At 46.1% G+C, this 14,631-nt stretch overlaps 1 protein-coding gene across 1 annotated transcript in view; it reads right to left on the reverse strand.

Annotated features, from left to right (window-relative positions):
• FAT3 (FAT atypical cadherin 3) overlaps positions 1-12,054 on the reverse strand; it is a 398,795-nt gene extending 386,741 nt beyond the window's left edge. The window contains exon 1 of the mRNA XM_058828676.1: positions 11,922-12,054. The gene's annotated coding sequence lies outside the window, so the exon portion shown is untranslated. The remainder of the gene's footprint in view (positions 1-11,921) is intronic.
• Positions 12,055-14,631: the final 2,577 nt, after the last annotated feature.

Below are 14,631 nucleotides of genomic sequence, written 5' to 3' on the forward strand. Positions count from 1 at the left end.
CTTCAGCCTTATGCTCACTGCCCAAAAGGAAGGAAGGAAAGAGCAAACCAACCAGCCACACATCTCCCTCAGGAAACACATCCAGAATTAATCTAACTTTGCCATTTTCACAGAATCTCAGCCCCAGAACTTCCTAGCAGGTATATGAAAAGCAGATACACTCAGAGACTTCATTTTCCCTTTGGATGGGAAACCTGGCACTGACTTTATTAAGGCATATTTGAGAAAATGCCATGCCACAGGCAGCTCTGGCTTTAGAAGGCTGTTTTGATAGACCCAGAGCTGAGTATTACTGCAGATAAAGCTATCCTAAAAATCCAGCCCTGAGCTGTCATTTCATTACGCTCAGAACTGTATAACCAAGAAAGGTTTTCAGTTACAACCTGGGCTTACATTTTTAAATGTTTGTTATAGTTAGACCTGGATACTTTGGTGTGAAACTTGATCAACATGTTGATATATGCAGAGATTAAGTCATCCAGCCTCTACTGGCAAGGAAATGAACATTCACAAGAAGTCACTATTCCTTTTATCTGAAATCCAGAGAATCAGAGTCTAACCTCAGCTCAGCTTCATTGTGGTGGAAGGAAAATTACTCCAAAACTGCCAAGAACTACTTAACCAAGAAAAGCAGAAACTAGGACTTCTGCTGACCTTCAGCAACTAATACAGTTACACTGTCAGTACACTAAAGACAGCCAACACATAAAGTGCATCCTGAAGGTGCCCAATCCTATTAGGAACAAACTTCAAACACATGAGAGCAACATTATTTAAATCCAGTAAAGACATACCACGGTAACAGCCGTGGTAACAGCCACAATCCTGAATGCACACACACACACGCTGCACAAGAACTCGCGCTCCACACAGGATAATGACCTACATAATTCCTGCTTAATGACTCCTATTAGAGCCAGTGCCTATCTCCATACAACCCCTGAAGGGCATCTGTGAGGATGGCCATGAGCATGCTCTGTGGCCATGACAAGCTCCCTGCCCAGCCTGCCTGCTGTTCAAGCCCCAGCTGCCTGCGAGCACCAGCACATGCACTTGGGTTCACCAGCTATGGGGAGGGCTTCACCTCCGGCTGCAGTTCTGGTCCTGGTGGCAACATGTGAACAATCCTCAAGATGCAGGGTTCGCATATACAACAGGACTATCCAAGTGAGTAATGATGCTCCTGCAGCTCCAGCAACACATCAATCAGGAGAAAAAAAAAAACAAAACAGTAACATAACGGATGAAGCACTCCAAAGATACCAAATTTGGAGAAGTCAAATTTGATTCAATCTCAGTCAGATCCTTTGTACATCACTGTCTCTCAGAATCTATGTCCAGAGACATTTTCCACCTGCGTGTACTTAGCTAATAAAAAAGTAATTCTGAAAGCCCATTTTAAGCTTTTCAATCTAAGAACACCAAACAAAGACATCAGCTATGCTGTTCTAGCCATACTGAAAATCTCAGGTATTTAAGACAGCTTAAAAAAATAAATAAATGAAGTAGTTAAAGGCTGGTATAGCTGAAATTCCCTATCCATCTTTCTCCTTCTCCCCATTCCCCAGACAGGTACCTAGCATAGTCCAGGACCCCAAAGCTTCCATGTTCCTTTATTGAGTCACCACCATCAGAAAACTGCACTCTCCCTTCCACTGCTTCTTTCCCCCACCCTTCACTCCTCCACATCCGTTAACCCATGCCCAGACACAGCAGTACATTCTACTCTCTCCTGACCTATCTTGCAATCTCTCCTCCCTTTCACTTTTCCTTTAGTCTTTCCATACATACAATCTACACGTGAACAAGTCAGCTGCAGATATGTGTTAATGTTCAAGAATCATTTTAGCTGTCACTAAACCACCATAGAGAGAAACAGCTCTTGGAAGGGTGCTCCAGAATGCAGCTTCTGGTATCAGTGGAGGAAACAGAGAGAAAGGAACAGAACTCTACATCCTGCTGGTTTAACATGGCATGCAGACTTTTTCCCTACACCATGATAATCCATAGGGAATCACCACTGGCTTAATTTCCAGAAGGGCTATTCAGGCTCTCACTGTCAGTGTGATCTGCTGGTTTACTCCAAAGCAGAACTCAAGCACGCGCTGTGCAAGCTCACAGGAGCAGGGCCCAGCATGAGTCCAGCTAGACCTCACCATGTCAATTCACCCAAAGACAAACCACAGCCATACAGACACATCACAGATTGGCAAAGGTCAATCCTCACAGCCCCAAGAGCAGCGTGTGTGCCTCACCATTTACTCCCGACCTCACAATATGGCTGCAAAAGCACAGAGAAAATTTGGTTATAGTCCTAATGATCTGAATCGCTATGGTTTTTACTCATGCAACAAACCCCACCAAAAGAGCATTGTGGGCATCTTTAAATATTCCCTGCACCAAACATCCTGGGTAAAGAACCTCCCAAACAGATGCTGCTGTGCAAAGCCAAGGGAAGCAAGCCAGCTGCCTGCACGGGGCAGCAAGGCAGGCTGGCAAAGCCTCATCCAGTGCATCAAAGGTGATCTAAAGCTCACGCATCATTTGGATAAACCTGTGTTCACACATGCAAGGTCAACAGTAAGAATTTAAAACTGGTTTGCTCCCTGAAGACTCATGAAAATCTCAGAATTACCCAGCCTCCTGGGTCCAGGTAAGTGGCAGAACTGTCAAGAGGCTTTACCATCACAGTGCCTCCAGCTATTCAGTATCTGACAACATGGAAGGCTTTTGCTACCAGAAGGCAACATCTGCCTTTTCGCTTTGTTTGCATCACAGCCCCAGATGAAAACCTGCAGCTTAAAATAACAATAGTAACAATTACTCCTGCTGTCGTTCCACCTCTAGCTTCTCTGCCAGAGGAACACTTCTGGATAGTGCAGACTTTGTCTATGTTTGAACCACTATAATAATATGAACACCCACTACCAAGGACAAAGCAGAAAAGTGAAAGAACAAAGAAAAAGGCTGGTCTTCTCTAAATGAAACCAGCAATTATGCTTCCTTGAAAATCCTAGCAGTGAATCATGGTGTCTCAATTTTGAGCAAAAAATATCACAGCAAGCCTCTTGAAAAAATGTCCATGTAAAACCTCATCTCTGAGTTTATTGACAACCAGTGTATCCATCACTGCACTACAGGAAAAATCCATAAAGCTAGGTCATCCCAACACAAGCTGGCAACTCTACCTCACATCCAATCACACCACAAAGATGCAGCCATGCAAACAGAGACTTCACTCACCTGGACTGCAGCAAGAGCTGCCATTAGCTAATTACCAGACAGAGGATGAATGAAAGAATTTCAAACACCAGCTTTCAAAAAACACCCAAAAACAAAACCTGAACAACCATCCTAACCAAACTCACCCTACACATGCATATTCCAAAACTATTAACTGTTTATTTAAATATGGACACATGGATAAACAAGAAGCTCTTGGACAAATTCAAACACAAAAAGGAAGCTTCCAGAGGATGGCAGTAAGGACAGGCAGCCTGAAAGAAATATTGTCTGAGATTGTCTGAGCAGACAAGGAACAGGTTAGGAAAGCCAAAGAACTGACAATAAATTCTGGCCAGGGATGTAAAGGGCAACAAGAAAAGCTTCCATAGGAACACCAATGATAGAAAGATTAGGGAAAATGTGGCCCCTCTCCAGGAGGAAACAGAAGACTTGGTTACCTGGGATACATAAATGAATGTGGTACTCATGAGTTTTTTACAACAGGTCTTCCTTGTGAAGTGCTTCAGTCCCGCTACCCAAGTAGTAGAAAGCAAAGTCAAGGACATGGAGAAGCAATAACCATCCACTGCAGGACAACATGATGTTCAAGAGTATCTATGGAACCTGAAGGGGCACAAATCCACAGGATCTGATGAGCTGCATTTGCAGGTCCAGAGGGAACTGGCCAAGGAAGTGGCTAAGCACTATCTATCATATTTGAGAAGTCATGGCACGCCCGCAAAGTTCACACTGTTGCATTAAAAAGGGAAGAAAGGAAGATCCGGGGAGCCACAGGCCAGTCAGTATCCCCTTTGTACCCAGCAAGACCACAGAGCAGATCCTCCTCAAAACCATGCTAAGGTACATGGGAAATAGGGAGGTAACTGGTGACAGCAAACACGGCTTTACTAAGGGCAAATGATGCCTGACAGATCTGGTAGCCCTCTTCTTTGGGGATGCAGCATTGGTGAATGAGGGATGAGCATCATCTACCTGGACTTGTGCAAAGCATTCAACACTGTCCTGCACAACATCCTTATCTGTAAGCTGGAGAGACATGAATTTCATGGGTGGACCACTCAGTGAATAAGGAAATTTTCTGGTTAGTCACATTCCAAGTGACTTAGGGGGTAGGTACTGGGAGCAGAACTTTATCACCTCTGTCGGCAACATGTTCAGTGGGATTGAAGGCACCCTCAGCAGCTCTGCAGGTGACAGCAAGCTGTGTGGTAAGGATGAGATGCTGGTGGGAAGGGATGGCATCCAGAGGGACCTGGACAGGTTGGAGAGGTAGGCCTGTACAAAACTCATGAAATTCAACAAGGCCAAGTGCAAGACTAATCCCAAGCACAAATACAGGCTGGGAAGAAAACAGATTGAGAGCAGCTCTGAGGAGAACTTGGGAGTCTTGGTGAATGAAAACGGACCTTAAGCCAGACATGTGAGCTGTCAGCCCAGAAAGCCAACCATATCCTGGACTACATGAAAAACAGCGTGAACAGCAAGTTGAAGAAGGTGATTATCCCCCTCTGTTCCACTCGCATGAGACCCCAACCTGGACCAATGCATCCAGCTCTGTGAGCCTTAGCATTGGAAAGACACAGATCTGTCGGAGTGAGTCCAGAGGAGGGCCACAAAGATGATCAGAGGACTGGAATACCTCTCCTATAGGCTGAGAGAATTTGGGCTGTTCAGCCCAGACAAGAGAATGAACTCGGGAGCCCTCCTACCATCCTTCCAGTACATAAAGGGAACTTTCAACAAAACTCAAGCGATATTTCTTACTTTACAACGTAGTGAGAGAATAAGTGAATGTCTTAAAACTGAAAGAGGTCAGGTTTAGATTAGATATTAGGAAGAAATTATTTACTGTAAGGGTGGTGAGGCACTGAAACAGGTTACTTAGCAAAGCTGTAGCTATTCCATCCCTGGAAGTGTTCAAGGCCATGCTGGATAAAGCTTTGAGCAACGTGATCTAGTGGAACGTGTCTATGCCCATGATAGAAGGATTGGAACTACCCAATCTTTAAGGTCCCTTCCAACCCAAACCATTCTAGGATTCCATGAAATATGAGGAGTCATCAAAAAATTTCTCCCTGTAGCAGAATACAAAGGCATCCTCTTAAGACTCAGGATGCCATGATTTGTATAAGCAATGTGGGAAATAATCATGTTTAATATTAATATACTAGTGCAACACATCTGACAGCAAAACTGACATTTATACTGTTGTTATATGCACTTATCATCGTGTAACTTGCACTATTGTGCAAAGTGCTCAGATGGTTCAAAGGCAAAAATAATGTATGTGCAATGTTATTTAGGAATATTAATAAGCTCCTATATTTTAAGATACAAACCATTAATAGCAGTTCTGGAGCGGGCTCACTTTTGACCTTTAACAACATTCAAGTGTCTGTAATTTTTATCTGATTGTTTGGATTTTGATTGAGAGAAAGTCCTGAAGCTACAATTAAACTTGCAGCTACCTTCTCTCACTAGGCTTCCTGCAACAGCTGGAAGACTCTTTGAAGTCTGCAAAGACATGGAAGAAATGTTATTTATGGCTGGTTTGCACAGTGCAAGCAGAAACAAGTTGTATTTCTGGTTCATTTCCAGTGCTGGTGACAGATCATTTCTCACCAGCACTACAGGAAGTCTTCAAAACTATTTCCCTCTACCCAGATGCTCTACAGGACCAAGCTAAGAAGCTGGAAATGCTGCAGGGCAGGATTTCAAGAGCTCTGAATGGCCCAAATGCAGTTGTTATTACAGTCAGCATTAAATCTCACCACCAGCTCCACTGAAGACAGAAGTGGCCTAACTCATCCTGTTGATGGCTACCTGCCTGGAAAGCCCAGAACATCTCAGGATGGTCTGCTAAACTCATTAAAAACCTTAATTTTTTAAAAATCAGGGATGCCTTTTAAAAGAAGCGAGCAATCAGCTTAGTTAGTAGAAAAGGAAGGAGGATTTCAGTCCAGAGTAGCCACCCCACATATTGCCACATCTCTCCGACCAGCTCCGCAGACAAGGGATGGAGCTGCAGACTCTGCAAGAGAGGGAGAGAGCACCACCGACGCCCTGCAGCAGGGGCTGCACTGTGTTAGCACATGTGTAATGACCAGGCCAACGTGCACTGACGTCAAAGGAAGTTACACTCATGCACAGTGTAGCCATACAATGAAGCCATACAATTAGTAGTGTCATCATCTAGGAGAAAGAAATAAAATATTGTTTTCTCCCAGGCAAAGCCACTGGTGATTTCATTTGTGTTAACTTGCTTTAAGTGCCTGCAGGGTCCATGCCTTTGATTTACTGTGGATGACAGGCAGTACAGGCACAGACACATTTAGGTATAATTATTATAGTAACCAGGCTCATACACCAAGAACAGCAGCAAAATCAAAAACAGCTCAATAGGACAATGGAGAATTTTCCAACACAAAACCCTACATCTCTCTACATCCCTGCAACCCTACTCAAGGTCTACTCTTGATTCTTTCAAGAAAAAATAAAGAGTGAAATCAGAAGTTTTCACATCAGTAGTAGGTAGCATTGCCACTAATCCCATGCAACACCAATTCCACCCGAAAACACCCTATATGTTGCATTTTTCACAGAATCATAGAATCATTTCTGTTGGAAAATACCTCTAAGATCATCCAATACAACCATTAACCTAGCACTGCCAAATCCACCACTAAACTATGTCCCCAAGTGCGACATCTACACATCCTTTAAATCCCTCCCAGGATGGTGACACTTCCCTTGGCAGCCTCTTCCAATGGTTGACAGCCCTTTCATAAATGAAATTTTTCCTAATATCCAATATAAATATCCCATGACATAACGTAACACCATTTCCTCTTTTCTATGGATTTCTACATTGTAGAAGAGACAGACCTCCACCTAGTTATAGCCTCCTTTCAAGCAGTTGTGAAAGTGATACGGTCCCCTCTGAGCCTCCTCTTCTACAGACTAAACAACCTCAGAAGCTCCTCAACAGGAATTCTGCTCCAGACTCTTCCCCAGCTCTGTTGCCCTTCTCTGGACACGCTCCAGCCCCTCAATGTCTTTCCTGCAGTGAGGGGCCCAGAACTGAACACAGGATTTGAGGTGTGGCCTCACCAGTGCCCAGTACAGGGGACAATCACTGCCCTGGTCCTGCTGGCCACACCATTGCTGATCCAAGCCAGGGCACCACTGGCCTTCTTGACCAGCTGCGCACACCCTGGACCATGTTCAGCTGCTGTTGACCAACATCCCCGGGTCCTTTTCCACTGGGAAGCTTTCAAGCTATTCTTCCTTCCCCCAGTCTGTAGCACTGCACATGCAGCTAAGAAAAACAAGCAAACTAAGAACAGCATCTCTCCCACACTGCATCACTTGATGTATATTCTAGTCCAGCACCCAGCAAACCCTGTCTCCAGCTCAGCCCTCAAGTTCAGGCACTGAAGTGAATACATTACTTAGGGCTTAGACAGAGAGCAAAGATACGACAACGGTTATCAACTTTTTGTTTTGCACATATATAAAAAAAAAACCTGCAAGCCCAGAAGATGGAAGTCCATGCAGATCCCAGAGCAGAGGTTTGAATGACAGCCCAGCAGGGTTTGCTCAGATCCTTCTTCACAGCACTGCCATCTTTTGCATCCTGACAGTACTAACAGTGCCCAAAAATTATTTGCCATTAATACATGCATCCAGATGTTAACCACTCATATGACTTCAGGGTCTAACATAATACCTGTTATAATATCTATAATTTTATACTGGGACAAAATGAGGCCTGTGCACCTGCATAAAGTAAATAAGAATTAGTACTGTTTTGTTTTAGATGCATAAATCCTCACGGCAAACAAACAGAGAGACATTAACAAGATATAATTTATAAAGGTTTAACATATTCTCCTTATTTAAGTATGTTAAAGTAAGGATGCACATGTAAAACAGGCTACTTAGTTTCACATTAGTTTATATTTTCATTTCTTTCATCTTCATACAGAAGCAAAATACCTAAAAGTCTGGCATGAATGCATGGTAGAAGAATGTACTGCGAAAGAAAACTGTCTGCACTGGAATTGCAGACACTACTGTGCTTCCACTGGAAAAAAAATAAAAAATCAGACAGATTCAAATAACTCAATCCTACTCAATATTTTTGGTATATATTAACAAGCCCTATTCCACTGAATATAATAAACTGAAGCAACACATTCTTGTTGTGATGATCAGTTTTACTACATGGCCATGTCCTGGACCAGCTTTCAATCAGCACTGATTAAATGCATATTCTGATATTCTGTACCACATACCTTTCAAGTCTTGGAAAAAAGTAGCAAACACTTCCCATTTGTCACTGTCATGTAACATAAAAATTTATCTAGATGCTGGATATATGAAGTGTCTCTGAGAATAACTCACTAGATCACATACATACAGAAAACTCAGTCAGTATGCATAGGCTAAGTAGGGTTGAATTAATGAATGTACTGTTGCTTCACATATTGAATGTCTGTCACTAAACCGATAATTTGCAAATGCAGAAGCAGGGACTGGGAGTTGCACTGGCCGCAGGCATTGGCAGATCCCTCCTCTGCAGTTTCAAGAAGCTAAGTGTGCTCCAGTTCAGAGTTCTCGATCCATGTTCCTGGGAATGACTCAGGACACAGGCAGCAAGGCAGTCAGCACATGTCCACATTTGGGGTTTTGTTTCCACTCCTATCTGCCCTGATACCCTTCCCAAGAATGCTGTGCTTGTGAAAGGCACAGCATGACATCCTAAGAGACTTCCGTCTTCTCTGCCTAACAGACTCAGTCTGGGTGGCAACAGAAAAGCAAAAGCTTCCCCAGAGAATACACCAGGATTACCAACAAGAAGGGAGAACTACTTCTGGATTGAAGTTTCGGCCCATTGTCTTCTATGGCAAAACTCCCACTGAAGCCAGCACAGCCACGATTTCACCTGTGCCACAGCAATTTTGAGTCCCTGCCCATTCTGCCTTGGAACTTCCAGCCAGCACAGTAAGGTGCCAAGAGCTTTTGTGTTATGTACTGCAGGCAGAAGTCATGAAACCCTTCACATAAGCAAAAAAATACTCATCAAACAGTTAGAAAATTTAAGACACTGCTGAATTGTAAGGGATTCAAACCTGCATCCAGAAGCATGATGTTTCACACTGGCACAACATTCTAAAACAAACCTTATCCTAACCAACTTCCTGTCCTTCACAAAAACCTGCCTGTAAATACAAGCTGTATGACTGCAGTTGGCATGTGTCGGAAGACATTTTAGAACTCAGCACAGAAATATATCTGTAGGGGAACAGCACCTACAAACTGCTCCCAACAAGCAATGGCTAAACACCCTAACTACCTCCTAATTGTTCATTTCATTGTATTTGACAGAATCGCAACCAGAGTACATCAGGTCACAGTAGCGCAACATAGTAGGAGACATGACGATATAACCCACTGGAACAGAAGTCCCTCATGTGAGAAACTGAGCAAGCCAGCACTTGGGGAAACCGAGGGGGTTATACCCCATCACTGTCTGGCACACAGGGTAACAGCACAGTAACATAACAAACAGTTCAGGAGCCGTCCTACACACCATCGGCACGCAGGTATGGAGCACAGTCATTACAATGCCAACAGATGCTGTGTTAAGAATCAAGCTTAAAAATAAACAGTAACAAAAGTAAATAAAACTATGATTTACTGCATCAAGACAAGCACAGCCAATCTGTTGATTTTCTACAACACTAGCACCACCAAAGGATCAGACAGAGGGATATCCACAGTTTGCAGTCCTGCAGTACATTGTTTCCTACCTGGCTCTCTCAGCTAGACTCCAGTGTTTTTTGGAACACGATCACACCTGTAAGCTCTTTCTTTGCAGCACTCTGCAACAGCAAGCTGAATCTGGAAGAGATCACTCCTCTCCTTGCAGCCATCACCAAGTCCTCTCCAAGCAACAAAAGGAAATTTTTATTAACTTGAAGGAGCAGCCCTCTGAATGTCAAGAGGAAATGACAGACAAGTACTAGCCAGGCTATTCTGCCTTGTTCTGCTTTCCCAGCTAATGCTTATACCCTCCCACAACTGCTCCAGACCAGGAATGAGTCCTCAATGAAAGCAGAGCATCCAGGCAGCAAGTCGAATGGTGCAGCAACTCTCCTCTGCATTCCTCACAGTTCATCCTCTCCTGATTTTTAATTCCTTTACTGAAAGCTCAACCCAAATTTCATAAAGCTTTTGCTAAATGGGAGATAAATTAGAACACCTGTGCCTGTGGAGAGGACTTTTTCTTTCTTTCTGTTGGACAGAAGTTGGTTAAGAACACACAACCCCAGGTGAAAAGATACACCTCTCTAAGCTGTCTGACAGCACTGTAAAGGGAAAGCAAACCAGTACAAACAGAAGCATTCATTTCCTCGAATCCCTTCCTTTTAACCAAACTTGATGCTTTAGTACCTCTACCGGGATGCCAGTGCTGACTTCTCTTTATGTCCCACGTACTTGTATGTATTTTAATTGAATCTGGGACTAAGGACGCTCGGCAACACTTAATCCTCCCAACAACAAAGCAAGGGCACTAAGCCACCGTGAAAAATAGTAATAAGAAAAAATAATAAAAAAAGGTAAAAGACACCCACTGAAGCATTCCTTGGGGCACTGCGGCTCTCTTTTCCTCCAGTAAATAATCCAGTGGGATTCGAAAAGCGGGCAGGAGAGGCTGGGTTACTTCCTCTAATAGCAGAAGTTAGAGCTGGGAGCGCCACGTTTAACCCATGGCCAGCCGGAGCAGGTTCCCTTCCCAGGGGTGCACCCCCCAGCCCTTGCACGCACACTCACACACAGACACACAGACATTTACACACGGTCCGAGTTTCGGGGCGCGCAGAGGGTAGCCCCCGGCAGGGCTGGAGGGGATGGGGAGCCCGCAGCGAGCAGCCCCAGCAAAGCGCGGCAGGGCCGAGGGGACACGGCTGCTGCCCCCGCTGTCCCGGGCAGAGCGCTCCCCCAGCTCCAGCCAGAGCCCCGGCTCCGGAGCCTGCGAACGGGGAGGGCAAGGCGAGCCCTCCCTCCTAAAAACATTGAGAAAAACTAGATGGACAGACAGATAGCTAGAAATACCAACAGGCAGGTCCTCCGGTAACACGCGTTTCTCCCCAGCCCAAGCAGCTGCAGTCAGTCCCCAGGCTCAGACAAGAGCAACTGCAGCTGAAGAGCAGCGACAGACACGCACACCCCCTCTCCCTCGCTTCCACAAGTTAAAAAAAAAAAAAAATCATCAACCTCCCCCTCAAAAAACACTACCACCAAAAAACCTACAAAATAACAGCACTTAAAGGGCAGCGAGGAAAATTTTAAAACACGAAAACCCAGCTCTTGCCTGCTTGCGAGCTCATCCCCGGTGCGAAGCGGGAAGCGCGCCCGGGGCAGCCGCTCGCTGCACCTTGCGGGGCAGAGCGGGAGCGGGACCGGCGGCTGACGGGGAGCGGCGCGGGGATGGCTGCGGGACACGGGCACAGCGCACCGACGCTGCCACGGCCGAGACCCCGCGGCAGAAGTTTCCCCGAGCGGCGGCCGCAGCCCCCGGAGCCCCCGCGCACCGCCGAGTTTGGCCGGCGGAAAGTTTCTCCGCCATCGCCTCCGCGCCCCTCCCCGAGCCCCAGGCGGGTACGCACCGGCCGGCTCAGCTCCGGGCGCTGCCCCGCGGCCTCCCGCGCTGGGTCTCCATGCCGCCTTGGGGGCCGCCGGGCAGTGGCGAGAGGCAAAGAACGAGGCGACTGGGGCGCTCCCCGCCCGGCGCCGCGCCGAGCTCAGCGCAGCCCAGCGCAGCCTGCCGGGAGCGCGGCCCGCGCCCGCCTCCCGCCCGCGGGGAGGGACCGCGCCGCCGCCGCCCCGGCCCCGGCCCCGGCCCCGCCCGCCGCGGGGCTCCCACCGCCCGGACCCGCACGCGGGGGGCTGAGGAGGCGTTCGTGGAATGTCTGTCCTCCAGGGAACTCGCCCAAGGTCATCCGCTCCCGGTAGGGCGCCGCGCCGCCCGGTGTCCCCCGCTGCCCTCAGGGGTCCCCGCTCCTCCCCTGCCGCCGGGCCAGTGGGCAGTGCCGGCTCTGCGCTCACCGGCGGCCGCTCCCGTCCATGTCCGGTGCCGCTTCACCTGCACCCCAGCCCTGCCGGGAGCCTGGTCCCCGCGCTGAGCAGCGCCAGCCCGGTGATCTCCGACACGCTATACCCGGGTGGCCGCTGGCTCAGCACGGGACACGCTCCGGGGCCGCAGCCCGGTCGCAACCTGCCTGTGATCGCAGTTGGGTGGCTGAGACAGGGATCTGTGAGAGCCTGTGACACTCTGCTGCAAAAGCTACACCTGTCCAAAGAGCTGGTCCCTTTAGCTTCAGTAGGGAGGAAATATATTTAGTGCCTTCTGCGCTTGAGCATTGATATCCGCATTCTCACTCTGGCTATTTTAATAGGATGTTGTGAAGAGGCACCTGTTTGATCATCTGTTCAGTTTGTTTCCTTCACCAACAGGAGAGCCCAGGCCCCTGCCTGATCAGGTATCTCATTCAAGAGAGAAAGAGAATGATCACTTTAACATCTTTTTTCCTATGTATTTTTTTTTTAATCTCTACCTTCAGCTATTCACTGCTCTGCAAGAGCTTTGAAATGCTGCTACTTTTGCTTGTTTTCTAGTTTGCTGTTCTCACTTTGTCCATTCCTCCCACTTAGCTGCAGGTCACATCTGCTAAACCCATGTACAGGTAAGAAGGTCCCCGTGAGGACCGGCAGCATAGCGCCAGTCACTGGCTCCAGAAAACACTCGTGCCCTGGGCAATTTGCTGCTGTAATTTAGAGTGAAGGTGAAAAAATGAGTAAGCAAACAAAACCAACCAGCAGCTCCACACTAATCAGAGGGACCAGGATAATAACCACAAAGCATGAGGGCATAGGCTACACTGTGAAAAAGGAGGAGGAAAACAAATACAAGAACTGCTTGTAAAATTTAGCAGCTGAAATAAAAAGTTCTACAATGGATGTGTGTAACAAATCCCGGCTTCATCTAAAATCCACAATAGAGCTAATGATTTTATACCCACCACTTGGTTTCACTGGTCATGGAAGGTGTTCTTGATGCATTAAAAAGCTATTTAGAAGTCACATGTTCAGAACCTCACTATGCTACTCACTAAATGAACACAGCAAGGAGATGTCCTATTCCAAAAGGCCCATAATCCACATCAACAAGACAAATTTAGAGTGGGAGGAAAGTGTATTATGCTGCAGATGGCACTGAGAAAGAAACCGATTTGCCCAAGGTCATGCAGGAAGTCTGTGGCAGAGCCAAGAACTAAACACAACGCTCCTGAAACCCAGACTAAAAATAGTGCTTGATAATTCCACATGAACTCCAGAAAACACACATTACACAGATGATCATCTTTTGACCAGTATTTTGGAGTTATTGGGCTCCAGTTCATTATAATTTTCAACTGCACTGATAACTGAATGGTCACTTTCTAAATTTAAACCACATTATTTGAAAGTCCTCTACCCAGAAATTCATGCTGTGAAACAAAAGGCACTAACAGATAGCATCTGGGCCAACACAGATGCTTTCTGAGTGTGTTTCCTTTTGCTGCCCCATTCCTCAAAAGGAACCAGAGCATGTCCAAATCTTAGTCCTGGGAGGGGGAGATGATCCTGTTCCTCACAGTGTTTTCCTGAGGCTCTAAAGGGGCTGTGCAGTTCTTACCTACACTTTGCCTGGTAGTGGTACCCTGGATTTATTCCCATATTCCACCATCCCCTGTCTGGCCACACTAAAATGTGCCCTGGCATACAGCTTTCATTTGTTCTTATGTCAAACATGTCTCATGTTTCAGAATGTGCCTTCCATGCATTCTCTTCCTATTCCAGCTCCCTCTTACAGGTTTTCTTTGCCAATGCAGAAGCGCTTCTTGTCATGCAAAACCCACACAAGATGAAAACAACAGTAAAACATCATGTGGCACCCTTCAGGCACCCTTAGTTGTCAGTTTAGGAAAATTATTTACACATATATTTAGTGGATTTTACAATGTATAAATGCTAATGAGTATTAGTAGAAGCTGTTTTCCTAATTAGTCAATCCTACCAGCATGGTAATGATTTCTGTTGTTCTTCTGGAGCTTCCTCCAGCAGGGAGTGAGCTCTGTTGATTAACAAGACCGTTTTGCATGTATATAACATTTTTGTTCATCTATAACAATCTCATTATCTTTTTTTTTGTTGTTTTTTTTCCAAGGAGGTGAGCAGTTCTCAAATTATGCTTAAGGAATAACTGGGGCAGAAAGAATTGTGTGGTCTCCCATATCATCATTTTATAGTTGTGTATTTGTTAGGTTCAGTAAAATT

The sequence above is a fragment of the Poecile atricapillus genome, chromosome 1 (genome assembly GCF_030490865.1).
Source record: "Poecile atricapillus isolate bPoeAtr1 chromosome 1, bPoeAtr1.hap1, whole genome shotgun sequence".
NCBI lineage: Eukaryota > Metazoa > Chordata > Aves > Passeriformes > Paridae > Poecile > Poecile atricapillus.